Genomic DNA, 6,439 nt, shown 5'->3' on the forward strand with positions numbered 1-6,439 from the left:
TTTTGGTTTTGTTGCAAGGAGATTAGTTTCTTGCTTTCTCTAGGGTGAAGTTTCCTACCTTGTTTTGAAGTTTTCTATTATTTTTTGTAGGGCTGGATTTGTAGAAATATTTTGTTTAAAATTTTTTTCATCATGAAATATCTTGGTTTATCCTCTGTGTTAAGTGAGAGTCTTGCTGGATATGGTAACCTTGGCTGACATTTGTGCCCTCTTATGGTCTGTATAATATATGTCCAGTATTTTCTGACTTTCATAGTCCCTGGTAAGAATTTTGGTATAATTCTGAAAGGTCTGCCTTTATATGCTACTTGACCTTTTTCGCTTACTGCTTTTAATATTCATTCTTTGGTTTGTGCATTTGGTGTTTTGACTATTTTGTGACAGGAGGAAGTTCTTTTCTGGTACAATCTATTTGGAGTTCTGTGGGCTTCTTTTATGTTTATGGGCATCTCTTTCTTTAGGTTAGGGAAGTTTTCTTCTATGATTTTGTTGAAGATATTTACCAGCCCTTTATGTTGTGAGTCTTCACACTCTTCTATATCTATTATCTTTAGGTTTGATCTTTGATTTGTGTCCTGATTTCCTGTAGGTTTAGGGCTAGCAGCTTTTTCCATTTTCCATTCTCTTTGACGGTTGTGTCAATGTTTTCTATGATATCTTCTGCTCCTGAAATTCTCTCTTATATCTCGTGTAATCTGTTGGTGAAGCTTGCATCTATGACTGCTGATCTCTTCCCTAGATTTTCCATATCCAGGGTTTTCTCCCTGTGTGCTTTCTTTATTGTTTCTATTTCCATTTTAACTCCTGGATGGTTTTGTTCAATTTCTTCTCCTCTTTGGTTGTGGTTTTCTGTAATTTTTTATTGTATTTTTGTGTTTCCATTTTAACGGCTTCTACTTGTTTGCTTGTGTTGTCCCATATTTCCCTAAGGGAGTTATTTCTGACTTTCTTAACGTCCTCCATTATGATGATAAAATGTGATTTTAAATCTAAATCATGCTTTTCCAGTGAATTTGGATATCCAGTGTTTGCTTTGGTGGGAGGCCTGTGCTCTGATGATGTCAAGTAGTATTGCTTTCTGTTGCTTGTGTTCCTGCACTTGCCTCGCCATCAGGTTATCTCTTGTGTTAGTTTGTCTTTCTGTTTGTGAAGGTGCCCTGACCCTCTTGTTGACCTGTGTATCAGCACTCCTCTAGACCTGTTTTCTTGGGGTAGCATGGTGCAGCTGAGATAATTTAGTGCTAGTTCCAATGGCCTGATGGAAACTAAACTAGTGAGAGCCTGATAGCAAGGGTCCACATGGGAACTGGTTCAGCAGGTTTTGGGTTTTTTTTTGGGGGGGGGGTTGTTTTTTTGTTTTTTTTTGGTATTGTTGGTTGTTTGTTTTTTTTCGTTTTGTTTTTTAACTGGAACACTGATATGCAAACTTATATAACTTAGTTTGACTACAATGAGTGACACAGATGGATCATTTAATGTGATTTTTAACTGTTTGTACTGCTATATATACTTATTAATATAATAGACACACTGGGAGACACCGCCTGGACATGAAGGGAACAGGTCAACAGTTCGCTGCACCCAAACCCGTGGGAGGGAGAGCTAAACCTTCAAAGGCACAGACAAGCCTGGGAAGCCAGAAGAGACTACACTCTCCCCACATTTCTGACTTCAGAGGAAAACACCTAAAGCCATCTGGCCCCCCTGGGAAAAGGTGGTGAAGGCCCTCCTGGTTGCCGCCCTCACTGAGAGCTCAAAAGCAGCCCCCTATGAGCAACTTGAGCCATAGGATCACTGGTAAGACCAACTTTTCTGCTTGAAGTGACTTCCTGGTAGATTCAGGACACATACTGGCAAAATTCCTCTGGGACCAGACACATCTGCTTTTTAGCTGGCGCCACAACCTCACTGATACTGGCCCACAGCTCACTGCTCCCAAACCCCTTGGGAGGGAGAGATCACCTCCTGGACAGGTAGGCACTCCTCAGACTGCAGTGAGGGAGAGACCACCAATACTGCCCACCCCTGCCCACATCCCTGGCCCAAGAGGAAGCTGTATATGGCCTCTGGGAACTGGAAGATAGGGGCACTCAAACAGCAGATCCCCGACAGTACAGACACCTCCTGGACCTTAAGGGAACCGGTCAACAGTTCTCTGCACCCAAATCCCGTGGGAGGGAGAGCTAAACCTTCAGAGGGGCAGATACGCCTGGGAAGCCAGAAGAGACTACACTCTGCCCACATTTCTATCTCCAGAGGTAAACACCTAACACCATCTAGGACCCCTGGGGCCCTGAGAAAAGGTGGCACAGAACCACCTGTTTGCCACCCTCATGGGGAGCTCAAAAGCAGCCCCCCATGAGCAACTTGAGCCATGGGACCACAGGTAAGACCAACTTTTCGGCTCCAAGTGACCTGTCTGGTTGACTCAGGACACAGGCCCACAGGAACACTTGAAGACCAGTAGACTGAAAAGACTATACACACGAAAGCAGAACACTCTATTCCCACAACTGGCTGAAAGAAAACAAGAAAACAGGTCTATAGCACACAGACCTATAGGAAGGTCTAGCCAATGTCAGAAATAGCAGAACAAAGTAACACCAGAGAATCTGATGGCGAAAGGTAAGCACAGGAACCCAAGCAACAGAAACCAAGATTACATGACATCATCAGAGATCAATTCTCCTGCCAAAGCAAACACTGAATATCCGAGAACACCAGAAAAACAAGATCTAGATTTAAAATGAAATTTGATCATGACGCTGGAAGACTTCAAGAAAGACATGAAGAACTCCCTTAGAGAAATGAAGAAAAACATAAGTAAACAAGTAGAAGCTTATAGAGAGGAATCACAGAAATCCCTGACAGAATTCCAGGAAAACACAATCAAACAGGTGAAGGAATTAAAATGGAAATAGAAGCAATAAAGAAAGGACACAGCAAAACAACCCTGGATATAGAAAACCAAAGGAAGAGACAAGGAGCCATAGATACAAGCATCACAATCAGAATACAAGAGATAGAAGAGAGAATCTCAGGAGCAGAAGATTCCATAGAAATCATCAACACAACATTCAAAGAAAATGTAAAAAAGAAAAAGGCACTGGTCCAAAACATACAGGAAATCCAGGACTCAATGAGAAGATCAAACCTAAGGATAACAGGTATAGAAGAGAGTGAAGACTCCCGGCTCAAAGGACCAGTAAATATCTTCAACAAAATCATAGAAGAAAACTTCCTTAACCTAAAGAAAGCAATGCCCATAAGCATACATGAAGCCTATAGAACTCCAAATAGTTTGGACCAGAAAAGAAACTCCTCTCCTCACATAATTGTAAAACACCAAATGCACAGAATAAAGAAAGAATATTAAAAGCAGTAAGGGAAAAAGGTCAAGTAACATATAAAGGCAGAACTATCAGAATCACACTTGACTTCTCGCCAGAGATGAAAGCCAGAAGATCCTGGACAGATGTCATACAGACCCTAAGAAAACACAAATGCCAGCCCAGGTTACTGTATCCTGCAAAACTCTCAATCAACATAGATTGACAAACCAAGGTATTCCATGACAAAACCAAATTTACACAATATCGTTCTACAAATCCAGCCCTACAAAGGATAATAAGTGGTAAAGCACAACATAAGGAGGCAAGCTACACCCCAGAAAAAGCAAGAAACTAATTGTTTTGCAAAAAAAAGAGAGAGAGAGAGAGAAGACAGGCACACAAACATAATCTCACCTCAAAATGTGAAGATAACAGGAAACAACAATCACTATTCCTTAATATCTCTCAACATCAATGGACTCCATTCTCCAATAAAACGACACAGATTAGCAAACTCGATATGTAATGACGACTAATATTTTGCTGGCCACAGGAAACACACCTTGGAGACAAAGATGGACACTACCTCATAGTAAAAGGCTGGAAAACAACTTTCCGTGCAAATGGTCTGAAGAAGCAAGCTTCTGTAGCAATTCTAATATCAAATAAAATCGATTTTCAACGAAAAGACATCCAAAAAGATAAGGAAGGATACTTCATATCCATCAAAGGAAAAATCCACCAAGATGAACTCTCAATCCTAAATATCTATGCCTCAAATGCAAGGGTACCCACATACATAAAAGAAACCTTACTAAAGCTCTAAGCACACATTGCACCTCACACAATAATAGTAGGATATTTCAACACCCCACTCTCATCAGTGGACAGATCATGGAAACAGAAATTAAACAGAGTCATATATAGACTAACAGAAGTAATGAAACAAATCATTTTATAGAGCACTTTATAGTTAAACAAAAGGATATACATTCTTCTCACCACCTCATGGTACTTCCTCCAAAATTGTCCATAAAATCGGTCACAGAATTGAAGACCCAGAAATGAACCCACACACCTATGTGCACTTGATTTTTGACAAAGGAGCCAAAACCATCAAATGGAAAAAAGATAGCATTTTCAGCAAATGGTGCTGGTTCAACTGGATGTCAACATGTAGAAGAATGCAGATCGATCCATGCTTATCATCCTGTACAAAGCTTAAGTCCAAGTGGATCAAGGACCTCCACATCAAACCAGATACACTCAAACTAATAGAAGAAAAACTAGGGCAGCATCTTGAACACGTGGGCACTGGAAAAAGTTTCCTGAACAAAACACCAAAGGCTTATGCTCTAAGATCAAGAATCGACAAATGGGATCTCATAAAACTGCAAAGCTTCTGTAAGGCAAAGGACACTGTGGTTAGGACAAAACGGCAACCAAAAGATTGGGAAAAGATCTTTACCAATCCTACAACAGATAGAGGCCTTATATCCAAAATATACAAAGAACTCAAGAAGTTAGACCGCAGGGAGACAAATAACCCTATTAAAAATGGGGTTCAGAGCTAAACAAACAATTCACAGCTGAGGAATGCCGAATGGCTGAGAAACACCTAAAGAAATGTTCAACATCTTTAGTCATAAGGGAAATGCAAATCAAAATAACCCTGAGATTTCACCTCACACCAGTGAGAATGGCTAAATCAAAAACTCAGGTGACAGCAGATGCTGGCGAGGATGCGGAGAAAGAGGAACACTGCTCCATTTTTGGTGGGATTGCAGACTGGTACAACCATTCTGGAAATCAGTCTGGAGATTCCTCAGAAAATTGGACATTGAACTGCCTGAGGATCCAGCTATACCTCTCTTGGGCATATACCCAAAAGATGGCCCAACATATAAAAAAGACACATGCTCCACTATGTTCATCGCAGCCTTATTTATAATAGCCAGAAGCTGGAAAGAACACAGATGCCCTTCAACAGAGGAATGGATACAGAAAATGTGGTACATCTACACAATGGAATATTACTCAGCTATCAAAAACAATGACTTCATGAAATTCGTAGGCAAATGGTTGGAACTGGAAAATATCATCCTGAGTGAGGTAACCCAATCACAGAAAAACACACATGGTATGCACTCATTGATAAGTGGATATTAGCCCTAATGCTTGAATCACCCTAGATGCCTAGAACAAATGAAACTCAAGACGGATGATCAAAATGTGAATGCTTCACTCCTTCTTTAAAAGGGGAACAAGAATACCCTTGGCAGGGAATAGAGAGGCAAAGATTAAAACAGACACAGGAGTAACACCCATTCAGAGCCTGCCCCACATGTGGCCCATACATATACAGCCATCCAATTAGACAAGATGGATGAAGCAAAGAAGTGCAGGCCAACAGGAGCCGGATGTAGATCGCTCCTGAGAGACACAGCCAGAATACAGCAAACACAGAAGCGAATGCCAGCAGCAAACCACTGAACTGAAAATAGGACCCCCTTTGAAGGAATCAGAGAAAGAACTGGAAGAGATTGAAGGGGCTCGAGACCCCATATGTACAACAATGCCAAGCAACCAGAGCTTCCAGGGACTAAGCCACTACCTAAAGACTATACATGGACTGACCCTGGACTCTGACCTCATAGGTAGCAATGAATATCCTAGTAAGAGCACCAGTGGAAGGGGAAGCCCTGGGTCCTGCTAAGACTGGACCCCCAGTGAACTAGATTGTTGGGGGTAGGGTGGCAATGGGGAGAGGATGGGGAGGGGAACACCCATAAAGAAGGGGACGGGGGAGGGGGATGTTTGTCTGGAAACCGGGAAAGGGAATAACACTCGAAATGTATATAAGAAATACTCAAGTTAATAAAAAAAAAAACCACACACACAAACAAATAAACAAAAACTGACTAATAATTATAAAAAATAAATAAATAAATACTTTTGAAATCAATGAAAATCAAGGCACACCATACTGAAACTTATGGCACACAATGGAAACATTGCTAGAAAGAAAATTCATAACTCCTTTGAGGGTCTCCATAAAGAAATTGGAAAGATCATGCACTAGCAGCTCAACAGCTCATCTGAAAACT

The sequence above is a fragment of the Rattus norvegicus genome, chromosome 1 (genome assembly GCF_036323735.1).
Source record: "Rattus norvegicus strain BN/NHsdMcwi chromosome 1, GRCr8, whole genome shotgun sequence".
NCBI lineage: Eukaryota > Metazoa > Chordata > Mammalia > Rodentia > Muridae > Rattus > Rattus norvegicus.